Source organism: Callithrix jacchus, chromosome 16 (genome assembly GCF_049354715.1).
Source record: "Callithrix jacchus isolate 240 chromosome 16, calJac240_pri, whole genome shotgun sequence".
Lineage (NCBI taxonomy): Eukaryota > Metazoa > Chordata > Mammalia > Primates > Cebidae > Callithrix > Callithrix jacchus.
The window spans coordinates 4403463-4416727 of NC_133517.1; the positions used below are offsets into that span (position 1 = coordinate 4403463).

General features: G+C 39.3%; 1 protein-coding gene and 1 non-coding gene across 8 annotated transcripts in view; both read right to left on the reverse strand.

Annotated features, from left to right (window-relative positions):
• Window positions 1–13265, reverse strand: part of SNTG1 (syntrophin gamma 1) — a 924527-nt gene that overhangs the window by 581576 nt on the left and 329686 nt on the right. The window lies entirely within an intron of this gene.
• On the reverse strand, window positions 7070–7175 carry LOC118148669 (U6 spliceosomal RNA). Its single transcript, XR_004735589.1, has one exon. It is a non-coding gene; the product is annotated as a U6 spliceosomal RNA (small nuclear RNA).

Below are 13265 nucleotides of genomic sequence, written 5' to 3' on the forward strand. Positions count from 1 at the left end.
TTATAACATATTTTATTTGTAAAGTGATAAGGGAATTTGTAAACCAATTAGCACATACCTGGCATGTGGAAAGTACTCAAGAAATATGAGTTATTGCTAGCATCATAAGCAGCAGCACCACTGTCTTTATTTTTAATGCTCTAATTACTTTATTCTCTTTTTATTTGTTCTTTTAAGACATATTTAGTGGTTACTGTGCATTCTGTACCTTATTCTTGTTGTGGGCTCTGGAAATATCTAAATAGGGATAGAGTTATTCATTTCGAAGAGCATAAACTCATTACGAAGAAGAGAGAGACCTTGTAATCTGGAGAATTTATCATTAAGGCTGACTAGGTGTTAGAGAAAGGCTTCAGTGGAGAATTAATAGTCTGACTGAGGAAAGTAGGATACAGAGAGATTTATGAAGGTGTCAAGCAAGGAAAAAATTTGGGACAAGTAAATGAACTTTTGGAAATGCAAAGATATATAAAAGCATGTTTGTCCTTCGGGGAATTGAGTTTAAAATTATATGAGGAGAAATTGAAAGTCAAATATGAAGAGAGTTCTCAGTTTTATTTGACAAGTCAAGAAAGCTCTATAGTTATCAGATAAGGAGCTTTGATTGGGGGGTTGTACTCTTAAACATAGACTATTTTATGGGTTGACAGTTTCCCTCCCCACTATAATGCAGATGTTGAAGTCCTAATTCCTGGTACCTTAGAATCTGACCTTATATGGAAATAAGATGTTTGTGAAACTAATCAAGTTAACATAAAGATGTATGTGTGGACCCTAATTCAATGTGAATGATGTCTTTATAAATAGGAGAAATTTGGGTACAGAGAAAGACACAAATGGAGGAAAGAAGATGTGAAGAGACACAGGGAGAAGATGAGCATATATATAAGCCAAGGAAAGAGTCCCAGAACGAACCTTTCATTCATAGCTCTCAGAAAAAACCAAGCCTGCCAACAACTTGATCTCAGACTTCTTGCCTACAAAACTTTTAGACAATAAATACAAAGGGTCTTCAAAAAGCTCATGGGAAATGTGTATTATGAAAAACCTATGGGACCAAGCATGGCGGCTCACACCTGTAATGCCAACACTTTGGGAAGCTGAGTTGGGAGGATCACTTGAGGCCAAGGATTCAACACCAGCCTGGGCAACATGACAAGACCAAGTATCCCCAACATAAAAATAAAAAAAATTAAAAAAAAAAACAAAACAGTAGCTGGGAGTGGAGTGTACCTTTAGTCCTGGCTACTCAGGAGGCTGAGATAGGAGGACTACCAGTGTGCCATAGCTGGAACCTGAGCAATGCCATTTTATAAAAGACCCAAAGCTGTTTTTCAGAAATAAGTTGTAAAGGCTGCCCCACTAACTGCGGGCCTTGGCTTCTGTAAATAAGACTGCTAGCTTACTTTGCAGAATGCAAAGAGGTAAAGCTGCTTACCTTCCCTTATCAGTAACTGCCAGAGTTGCTGGCCTTTGCTTACCGGAAATAACCAGAATAAGCAGCCCAAGATGACTCCATCCTGCCTCCTGCAACCTGTAACAAGTAACTAAAATCTGTACCCCTACCCAGATAGTGCATGAACTAATGTTTGTCTTGACTTCTGTAAACCACTGAAGTAACAATCGGAATGACAAAAGTCCCCTGGCCCTTGGAATGTCCGGAGCCGCCCCTCACCCTCGTCTCTGCCCAGGAGGTGATTTACAGAATCCAGTAGCCCTCAGAATGTCTGAATCCCTTCACCCCCCACTCCCAAGGTGGTTTTACGGGTATAAAGGAATCTTGTCACCCTTCATTCGGGGCCACGGGTTGGAGAGACGTGAGTCCTCCGTGGTTGCCGGCAATAAACCCTGCAATTTGGCATACTTTTGTCCTGGTGTTGCCTTTCTATGCTCAGTCCGGTATAAGACCAGAACCTAGGACTTTGAGGTTACATTAAACTATGATCATGGTAGGACACTGCAGCCTGGGTGACAAAATATTTGCCTCTAAAAAATAGTTTTTTAATCCATTCATAGACTCGATTTTTGGCACCAAAGTAACTTGCACTAAGTTATGATAATATGTCTGGACAAAATCTAGTTTTAGGCATTAAGAAGGATGATGCTTTCTTCAGTTTGAAAATGGCTCCATCAAATCAGTATAAATTCTGCTACATCTGAAGCAAAACAAACCTCAAATTTATGTTGAAATTTGGGTGAAAGAATGGTGACATCATTGATGCTTTATGGGGACAATGCCCGACAGAAATCAGCAGCTTATAAGTGGATAACTCATTTCAAGATGGGATGACACAATGTTTATGATGAAGCCTGCAGAGTAGACTATACTATATTTGAGCAGCAAATATTTATCTTGTTCATGCCTTAATGGAAGAAGACCAGTGACTGAAAGCAGAAACAATAGCCGACATCTCAATAGGTTCAGCTTACTAAAATCTGATGGAAAAATTTAAAGGTAAGCAAACTTTCCATTCAGTGGATGCCAAGACCTTTGTGTCCAGATCAGGAACAGATAAGAGCTGAACTTTCAGTGGAAATCGTAAACAGGTGAGCTTAAGACGCTGAAGCATTTACTGGAAGAATTAGAACAGCGGTGTCGGTATTTCAAACCTGAAGGCAAAGCACAATCGAAGCGATGGCTGAAAAGAGGTGGAAGTGGTCCAGTCAATGTCAGACGGGACCAGTCAAGAGCATGACATCCGTCTTTCAGGATGCGCACGGCATTTCGATTGTTCACTTTCTAGAGGGTCAAATCATGATATCTTCCTACGATGAGAGTGATCTGAGAAAGTTAGCCAAAGCTTTAGCAAAACAATCATACCAAGGAAACCTTCACCAGAGAAGTCCTTCTCCATCATGGCAGCACTCCTATTCATGCATCTTGTCAAACAAGGACAATTTGGTGAGGGTTTCAAGGGAAATCATTAGGCATCCACCTTCCAGCCCCGATTCGGCTCCGACTTCTTTTTTTCTTTTTTAATTAGTAAAAAAGACACTAACTTTTCTTCAACTAGTAACGTCAAAAAGAGTGCATTGACATGGTTCTCTTTCTAGGACCCTCAGGTCTTTGTGGATGGAACAAATGACTGGTGTCATCATTTATAAAAGTTTGTTAAACTTAATGGAACTTATTTTGAGAAACAGAGCTGATTTTTTTTTTTTTTTGACAGTTTCGCACTGTTGCCCAGGCTGGAGTGCAGTGGCAGGATCTCAGCTCACTGCAACTTTTACCTCCTGGGTTCAAGTGATTCTCCTGCCTTAGCCTCCTGAGTAGCTGGGACTATAGGCACGTGCCACCGTGCCTGGCTAACTTTTTGTATTTTTAGTAAAGATGGGGTTTCCGCATGTTAGCCAGGATGGTATTGAACTCCTGACATTGTGATCCATCCGCCTCAGCCTCCCAAAGTGCTGGGGTTACAGGCCCGAGCCACTGCACCCGGCCCAGTGCAAATAGTTTTACTGTTATCTTTTAATTCCATTTTTGCACACACTTTTTGATGTCCTCTTGTATCTGTTCCTTAAGCTGTCTAGGTTGTGAAACAGTTACCATAATCCTAGCAACCTATCACAGAAAAAGCAGATTAAGGAAGTTATATTTCTATTCCAGTTTTAAATGATCAGATAATACCTAGTCACCCCTTATTAACAGTTTCAGATTTTATGCATCCAGTATCAGGTTTGTATTACTTCTGTTCATGAAAGATTTTAATACATTTTAATAGAAATTATTTAATGTTTTCTGCTGTTTTTCTTTAATTACACAATAGATCAATCTTCTTCTGGCTATTATATTTGTAATGGCTTAAACTTCGGCCTCCTTGGTTCAAGAGATTCTCCTGCCTCAGCCTCTCCAAGCTGGGATTACAGGCATGCACCCTCACACCCGGCTTTTCGTAGAGGCAGGGTTGCACCATGTTGGCCTGGCTGCTCTCAAATGCCTGACCTCAGGCCTCCAAAAGTGCTGAGATTACAGGTGTGTGGAACTCTGCTCAGCCTATTTTAAATTCATTTTACAGCTACTGCTCCTATTTCACTATCAAGCTTGAAAAAGCAGAACAAACCAAACTATGGTCTGGTGATCTGTCTCAAATTAGGGCATTGTGAGACACTAAAAACTCCAGATGAGTGTGCTTTCAGGAGTGTGAGAGGAGCCCCCAGCATGATTTTCAAGTCACCCTCATTTGGTCTGTTGACTTCTGAGGCCATTTGGAAGAGATAGAACTATCTCACTGACCCAGAAAATGAAGCATGTTTCTTGCTGCATACACATGCACTGAGACTATTTCTAGACACTTAGAGTTGTAATTGTTCTAATCTAACCAAGAAAACATCATAAAACTTTTGTTGCAAGAATGATATAATGGGAGAAATGTAAAAATGACATTTACTTATATTAACCTGAATCATACTTTAAACTGTGTAATACAGTTTTTCAAAGGAAAGTAACTTCTAGCTTCGTAGAATGTCTCTCGATGCCTCTCTCTCTGTGAATTAGGTTTATGGGATCATACACTTGAAATAATCATGTGGCATGTATTCTGTGATCGCCAAGCACATTGGAGACCGCAAGTTTTTCTAATCCTGAATGTCTTGACATTCACGTTACCATTATGTGTTCTTACATTGGCAAAGTGTTGGTAAATATTCATATATGTGTGAATGCAGCAGATATTCAGGATGGAGCCCGTAAGAATGCTGTGCCAATAGAGCTCCTATCTTCAGAGCAGCTAATTTCATAGTGAAATTTCAAGCAACTGTGGTCCTCCTGAGGGAAACAGAAAACTGCGTGTGCTCGACCTAGAATGTAAAATTATGTATGCTTGAGGTGGGACGTTCACAGACTTCTGGAATCAGGTGGAATGCTTTGAAGCTCGTGACTTGTATTTTAGAAGTGTCGTGAAACACAAGTGTGAAAGCAAGAGAATCTAAGGGGTCTGGAGGCCTGCCTCGACACTTGGAGACTGCTGACACAGAGGAAAAAGAGTCTCCACTTACCAAAAGGCTTCTCTGGTGTGGTTTGAATGGTTGTTGTCTCTTAAATATCGTGTTGAATTGTGATCTCCGATATTGGCAGTGGAGCCTGGCGGAGGTGTTTGGGTCATGGGGGTGGATTTCTCTCGGCTTTGTGCTGTCCTCTTGATAGGGAGTGAGTACTCCCAAGATGTGGGTGTTATAAATTCTGGTACTCCCCTTCCCACTACTCTCTCTGTCTTGTTCCTGCCTGTCTGCTGTCACTTTGCTTTCTGCTACAAGTAAAGGCTCCCTGAGTCCTTCTGAGAAGCCAGCAGATGCCAGCGCCATGCTCATATAGCCTGCAGGACCATGAGCCAAGTAAACCTCTTCCTTTATAAATCACCCAGTCTCAGATATTTCCTTATAGCAATACAGGAATGCCCTAATACATCCCCCATTCCCCAAACACCAGCTCAATGACGCAAAGGTCGATTCTTCACTCTTCAGAGGTCCCTTCAAGTTTATCTCAATGAAGAAAAAGGAGATATCAGGGAAAATATCAATTATTCCTATCCTCAATCATTTGTTCATTCTTGCACATATATTTCCTTTTTTCACAACATGAAGAGGAAACTTATTAGAGTTTTAAAGCTAGTCTAACATTCTAGAACTTGTAATCTGTATGTATGTCCATGGCAAAAATAAAAATTGATTAATTACCCTGAGACCTGGCCCAAAGATGAATACCTTAAAATACATTACTCCTGCTCTTAGAGTAGGCCTAAAAAGTGGTGTACTAAAACTGGTGAGTTCTCTGTCCCTGAAGATGTTTAAAAATGGTTAATAACAGTATCACAGGACTAGTGTAGAATTGTTTGATGTAGCAAATAGACATTTGCGGTTTTAAATCCCTTGAAATCCCAAGAGTTTTTATTTCTAATATGGATATCATAGAGGTTGAAAGAAAGATGAGACGATTTTTAAAAATCAAATTGATCTGGATAATTTATAGTAAAATAAAGTTACTCCATGATTAAAGTATTCAAAAATATCTATAAACTCATAAAGCCTCCACTTGCATCAAACTCTCGCTCAGCATATATAATTGCAATTTCTTATGAATCTGAGATGTCAGATAATACTATCACATAGTTTTTGGTCAGGCTCTTAAAATGTTAGAATGTGATTAATTTTCACAAAGGTCTTTTAAATATATATTAAGATAGTTCAGGACACATTTATCCAAACATATACCAATTTATTCTTAAATATTTTATTGGTGTTTGTTTTTTGTTCCAGGGTTTACTAATTCTCATTTGTAATAAATCTCAGAAGTTAAATTTAATTATTTTGTGTCAATATTCAAAAAACTATATCAAAACCTTAGTAGAAATAACAGACTAAGTCATTGATCTCCACAGACATGCTCTGTAAGTCCTGCATGAATGAAAGTAAATCTCATGATTTCTATGCAATACTTTTCAAAAAATAGACATTATTTATTTTCTATAAGCATGTAAATAAGTAAAAGGTAGTATATGTGCTTATATTTTCTATAAGTTCATTTACATGCTTGTGTCTTCTTTAAACAGATAATATGGTAAAATAAATAGATAAATGTGATGATAGATAATTATACAGTAATAATATGAGAATACATAGATAATATGAATATGGCTATACAAATGACTTCATGGAAAGATATAGAGTAGTTACTGACTACCACTCCCACACCTCACAAGTTGGAATACGGACATATCTGGGGGATTCACCTCAATATACAAGCTTCTATAAAAAACTACGGAATTGGTTGAGAGAAAGGAGGGCTCCAGTTAGGAGGGAGCATTTTGAAGTAAGTATCATTTCATTTTACAGATGGGAAAAGTGAGGTTCAGAGAGACTGAGTCCCAGTTTCACGGCTTGACTGACAGTGAGATTCCCAATCTAGATGTGTCCTACCTGTTGCTGCCCTCCAGGGCCTTGGCGATAAGCTGACCTGGGTGTAGGTTAATGATTAGATTCTCACTCCTGACCAGGTTTATTAACAGCCAGAAGATTCAAGAACAATGGATGCTTGAGGGAAGGGAAGGCAAGAGTTCTTTTGTGTATTTATTTCTTAAATATAAAATGCGTCATGAATCTGCGTATCATCCTTGCCCAGGAGCCATGCTAATCTTCTCTGCATCTTTACAATGTTAGTGTCTGTGTTGCAAAATGAGGACAAAAGCAAGGGTTCTTAAGAGTAGACACATACATGCTATGTATATATGAATGCTGAGATTTGAATGTGTCCCCTCCAAAATTCCAGTGTTGCCCATATGATAGTAGTAAGACGTGGGGCCTTTACCAAGTAATTAGGCCATGAAAACACCTCCTCTGTTAATGGGATCGAGTCCCTTACAAAATATGCCTCACACAGCAGCATGCAGGCAGCTTGGCCTTCTGCCTTCTGCTAAGTGAGGATGCAGTAAGAAGGTCCTTGCTAACCAAACTCTGGGTCTTCATCTTGGATTTCCCAGCTCCCAGAACTGTGAGAAACACATTTCTGTCCTTTAGAAATTACCACATCTCAGATATTTCACTGAAGCATTTCAAATGAACAAAGACACACACATATACACACAATTTTTTAATTTGCCAAGAATTAATACTAAGTAATATCGGTAATAGTAATTCATAGAACATGAGAATAACTAGGACCACTTTGGGATGCAATAGAAAGGGCATGTTAGAAAGATGCGTGACGTGGTCACATGCCCTTCTTTTCACCGTGTACAGATGTCTCCCTTCTCCAACAATATTTCTTAAAATGAACTTTTAATAATGAAAATGCCCTCCCTAATTGATTGGCATTGATGACAAAAACTTTAACTCCTAACCAAGCATATCCACTTCTTTTTGCCTTTATTTGCAACGACTCTGAGGCACATGGGTTAAATAATTTCCCTTCCAGGCCACAGGTCTATCTGGGTGCCGCACATAAAAGAAGGCAGAGCCTCATCCTAAATCCCCCATCACTCCAGAAGTGAGGCTTAGTATTGGCAGTGAGAACCTCAAGACTGTAGGCAGATGACCCGAGGCTGGGAGGTTAGTGCCGGACAGGGGGACCCCGATGGCTTCGCAAGTCCCACCTGTGTAGTCTGTGGCACATTGAAGCTGAGAAGAGGAATCACTGCATAATTTTAAAGTTCGTTATCATCCCGTGTAGCATGAAGCATGACCCCTGCTCATCAAACTATTTCTACCTTAGCTCACGTTAGCACAATATGACCACTGTTTTTACATTGGGGCATCATCTTACTCTCCTCTTCCCCAAAAGAGAAGAGAAACCCAAAAGCAGTTCTTAAGGCCTTGGAGAAGCCTCATACATGCTGAATGCCTGCCCACTGGGACAGCAGTCACCACCCACCTAAATGATTGCTCCTTACTCCAGCCCTTAAACAGATGAATAGAAATGTCACATAGCTTCGTCTTTGTCACTGTGGCAGGCTAGAGACTAAAATTCAACAGAATATTGCCACACAGCAAAAAATATTGTTTTTCCTCATTTACCTGGAACCACTCTGTCACCTCATCTGGTAATATTAAGTCTGAACTTAAAGTGACTGTCGGATGGCAAGCCTTTGCCAGTCACACTCTCTGCCCTTCTTTCTATATATTTGACCTTAAAATGTCATGTAGGTTCACGGAAATCAGAAGCTGGAGAGTAAAAAAACATTTTTCAAAAACCACGATATTTTAAAACACTTTGTAAAATTAAAAACACAAAACAAATGTACACACTAACTCTGAAAGCATAAATGTATCAGAACTTGTTGATCTATGACTAGCCTTTATCCAGACCAGCAGGAGATTGTCCTTTTACTTGCTCCAACTTCCCAAGGAAAAAGAAGACCTTATAAGCTTCCTACAAGCTTTCTACAGTGGACGCCGTTTGATTCTATCAAGGTTTAATTACATTAAGGCTATCTTTTTCTATTTACCAGGCTTCACTGTTAGGAAAAGTAAAACAGAGAAATAGAAATAATCACCTTGAGATTTAAAAATATGAAATTGGAATGTGAATTTTTCATGGGAAATGCCTGTATTTTAGAGACTGATAAATCAAAATTATTTCAGCATAAATTGGCTTTTTTTGTTTAAGTATTATGTTATAAAATACTTATGGATGAGAGAATGAGTCAGAGGCCATGACAAAGAACTGAGACAACAGGGGGAGGCTGGAGCAGGACTGGCCTTAGGACCCTCTGTGCTGCTTGATTCCCGCCCTTCCTGCCCATCACAGAGGAAAGCTCTCTTGGCACAAAATTGCTTCTTCCATAAAATATAAAATCTTGTGACAGGTTTACTGTTGTCCAAGAATTTTCAAAACAAAAGTAGAGTTCAGGATTCATGATGGTTCATAAAATTTAAATTATTTCAGATGTACTAAAGAGATTCACTGGAATTTTAATTTTTTTTTAACTAAGTAAATCTCATTTATTCCACAAACATTATTAAGGAGAAATTGTGAATTCTGGTATTCAGAAAAGCAATTCAGCCTGTTGTTACCTTCTGCTGAAATTAAAAATACAAAAACACTTTCATAAAAGTGTTTGGAATCCTCGTGAAAGTAAACAATATGCAAAGCCTTGTCTATATTTCAGAAGCAAAAAAAATGATTTATTTCCTTTTTTGTTCATTTACTTTCTTAAAATGGAAATATCTGGGCATGTCTCATTACAAAAGTCTAACAGGTGTATTAATGACATCTCTCTCTGCAAATACCAAGAGAGTCTTTTTTTGTCTTTCCATTAACCCCGATATTTTTAGCATTAACTGTTCTTACAAACATTCCTACAGTCTCCTGCCCATTGCAGAAGTCAAATGGTTATAACTGCTTAGTGAATGTTCAGATGTGGTAAAGTCAAGGTTTGTTCTTATGACAGAAAGCAGAATATGGGTTTTTAACTTGATGGTATTCGAACTGTTGGGCATACTATCAAATTGAGACCAAGGTTTGGGAAAGAAAGAGAATGGTGGTTTCACCTACCCCAAAATCTTTAACTCTCCCTCAATCCCTGAAATAAATGAAACAATAGCATAAGCAGTGTAAACCTGGTGAATAATTAAAGGAACAACCAATACTATGAAGAACATCTATAAAAATATTGACGAAGCATCCTCACAGGCCTGAAATATTTGGAAGCCTGAACCACACACTACAACAATCCCTGGTGATGTCAGCGGTGACTCTAGGAGGAAGAGGAACAGGGAAATCAAAATTATTCTGATAGCCCCTATATTAGGAGAAATTCCATTGCCAACTGGTTCTCAACTGTAAAAGCTGAGTAATTTTAACTCAGAGTGGAATGCTTCGTGGGCCAAACATGAAACAGTGACTCAAGGCGGGTGTTCCAGGTTCCAGTTCATGGCTAAGCCTGGATGATATAAAATTGGTCATCATTTTAAGTATGCATGGGACATTGCTAAAATTATCTGTATCATTTCATAAAAATATCTCAATAATTTTCAAATAAAAATGATGCAAACAACATAATTTGAACATAGGTACGATAAATAAGACCGAAATAGTACAAATAGAACACAAAATGCCTTCAACAATCTCACATTAATTAAAATACAGAGACCAGGTGCAGGTAGCTCATGTCTGTAAACCCAGCGCAATATGGGAGGCCTAGGCAGGCAGATCACCTGAAGTCAGGAGTTCAAGACCAGCCTGGCCAACATGGCAAAACACTGTCTACACTAAAAATACAAAACATAAGAAATAAAAAATAAGCAGACATGGTGGTGGATGCCTGTATTCCCAGCTACTCAGGAGGCTGAAGCATGAGAGGTGCTTGAACTTGGGAGGTCAAGGTTTCAGTGAGCCGAGATCATGCCACTGCACCCCAGCCCGGGTGACGGGCTCTGTCGCAAAGAAAATAAATAAATAAATAAACAACAAAATGGCATTTCTTAAGAATAATAATTATTATTATACAATGCTGCAGATTGTGCAGCACAGCTAAAAGAGTTTTGAAAAAGCTGTGAGGGTTCCCTCTTTGTGAATGTAATTGAGGTCTTTATGTAAGATGCTTCAGGAAGCAGCCCTCCCCACTCTTCCTTTCCACCTCTTGCCAGGTGAGGACACAGTGTTCCTGACCCCTCAAGGATGGAGCCTTCATCACACAGCCAGACTTGCTGACATGTTGATCTTAAGACTCCTCAGCCTTCTGAACTGTGAAAAAATTTCTGATTCTTTATAAGTTTCCCAGTATCATGTATTTTGTTACAGTACCACAAAACAGACTTAGACAACATGTAAGAAGGAAAAAATAAAAATGTACACCATATCCATCTTTTCAATATTATTCTTCCAATTTTTTTTCTTTAGAATGCTTGATGTTATTATTCTGACGCTGTTTTCTGCATTGTGAGGTAAAGTAAATTAGTATGCTGATATCAGAAACCAGAATTTCCCAGTGTAGAATGAAGGGGATGTAAACAGGAAGCCAAAGAGGTTTAAGTAATGTGTCCACAATTTTTTTTTAATTTTGTGTCAACTTTTATTTTAGGTTCAAGGGTACATAGCCAGGTGATTTGTGTTTTCTAAGGGTTTGAAGTTCATATGATTTTCTCAAGCAGGTAATGAGCATAGCATGTGGTAGGTAGATTTTTGATCCTCACCTTCCTCTCACCCTCCACTCTCAATTAGGCCCTGGTGTCTATTGTTTGCTTCTTTGTGTCCATCGGTACTCGATGTTTAGCTTCCACTTAGAGCTGAGAACATGGAGTATTGATTTCCTGTTCCTGCATTAATTCACTGAGGATAATGGTCTCCAGCTCAGTCCATGTTGCTGCAAAGGACAGAATCTCACTCTTTTTTATAGCTGCATAGTATTCCATGTACCACATTTTCTGTATCCAGTGCCGAAGGCTGTGGGAGCCCGCCCTTTGCATCCGCATGCCCTGGATGTTAGATATGGAGTCAAAGGAGATCATTTCAGAGCTTTAAGTTAAATGACTACCCCCCTGGATTCTGAGCTTGCATGAAGCCTATAGCCCCTTTGTTTTGGCCAATTTCTCCCATTTGGAGTGGGATCATTTACACAAGACCTGTATCCTCATTGTATCTAGGAAGCAACTAACTTGCTTTTGATTTTACAGGCTATAGGTAGAAGGAAATATCCTAGTCTCAGATGAGAGTTTGTACTTGGACTCTGAGTTAATGCTGGAATGAGTTAAGACACTGGGGGACTGTTGGGAAGGCATGATTGGTTTTGAAATGGGAAGGGGCCTGAGATTTGGATGGGACCAGGGGTGAAAGATCCGGTTAGACTCTGTCTCCACTCAAATATCATCTTGAACTGTAATTTCAACATGTAGAGGAAGGAACCTATAATCCACACATGTTGAGTGAGGGAAGCAACTGGATTGTGGGGGTGGATTTTCCCCTGCTGTTCTCATGGACAGTAAGTGAATTCCCACAGGATCTGGATGATTTTATAAATGCTAGTTTTTGCTGCATTTGCACAGACTTTCTCTCCTGCAGCTTTCTGAACAAGGTGTCTGCTTCCCCTTCCACGACGATTGGTAAGTCTCCTGAGACCTCTCCCCCCATGCAGAACTGCGAGACAATTAAACCTCCTTTGTTTATAAGTTACCCAGTCTTGGGTGGTGTCCCTACAGCAGAGTGAGAATGAACTAAAACATCTAGTCTTCCATTGACGGTCATCTAGGTTGACTCTGTCTCTGCTATTATGAGCAGTGCTGTGAGGAACATAATTCTTCACGTGTTTTCGAGGTGGAACAATTCACATTCCTTCGGGTATGTACTCAGTCATGTGATCGCATGGTCGAATGGTAGTTTTGCTTTAGTTTCCTTGAGAAGTCTCCAAGCAGGTTTCTACAGTGGCTGGACTAATTTACATTCTTACAAGTTGTGTATGGCATTCCCCTTTCTCACAACTTTTCTAGCATCTGTTAGTTTTTGACTTTCTAATAATCGCCATTCTGACTGGTATGAGATGGTATCTTGCTGTGGTTTTGATTTGCAATTTTTCTGATGATTAAGGACATTGGGCATTTTTTCATATGCATTTCTTCTTTTGAGAAGTGTCTGGCCATGAACACTGCTCATCTTTTAATGAGGGTTGTTTTATTCTTGTCAATTTAAGTTCTTTGTAGATTTTGGATATTAGACTTTTGTCAGAAGCACACATTGCAGAGATTTTTTTCCATTCTGCAGGGTGCTTGTTGACTCTGTTGACAGTTTCATTGTTTCATTAGCTGTGCACTGCTTTTTAGCTTAATTCGGTCCCAGTTGC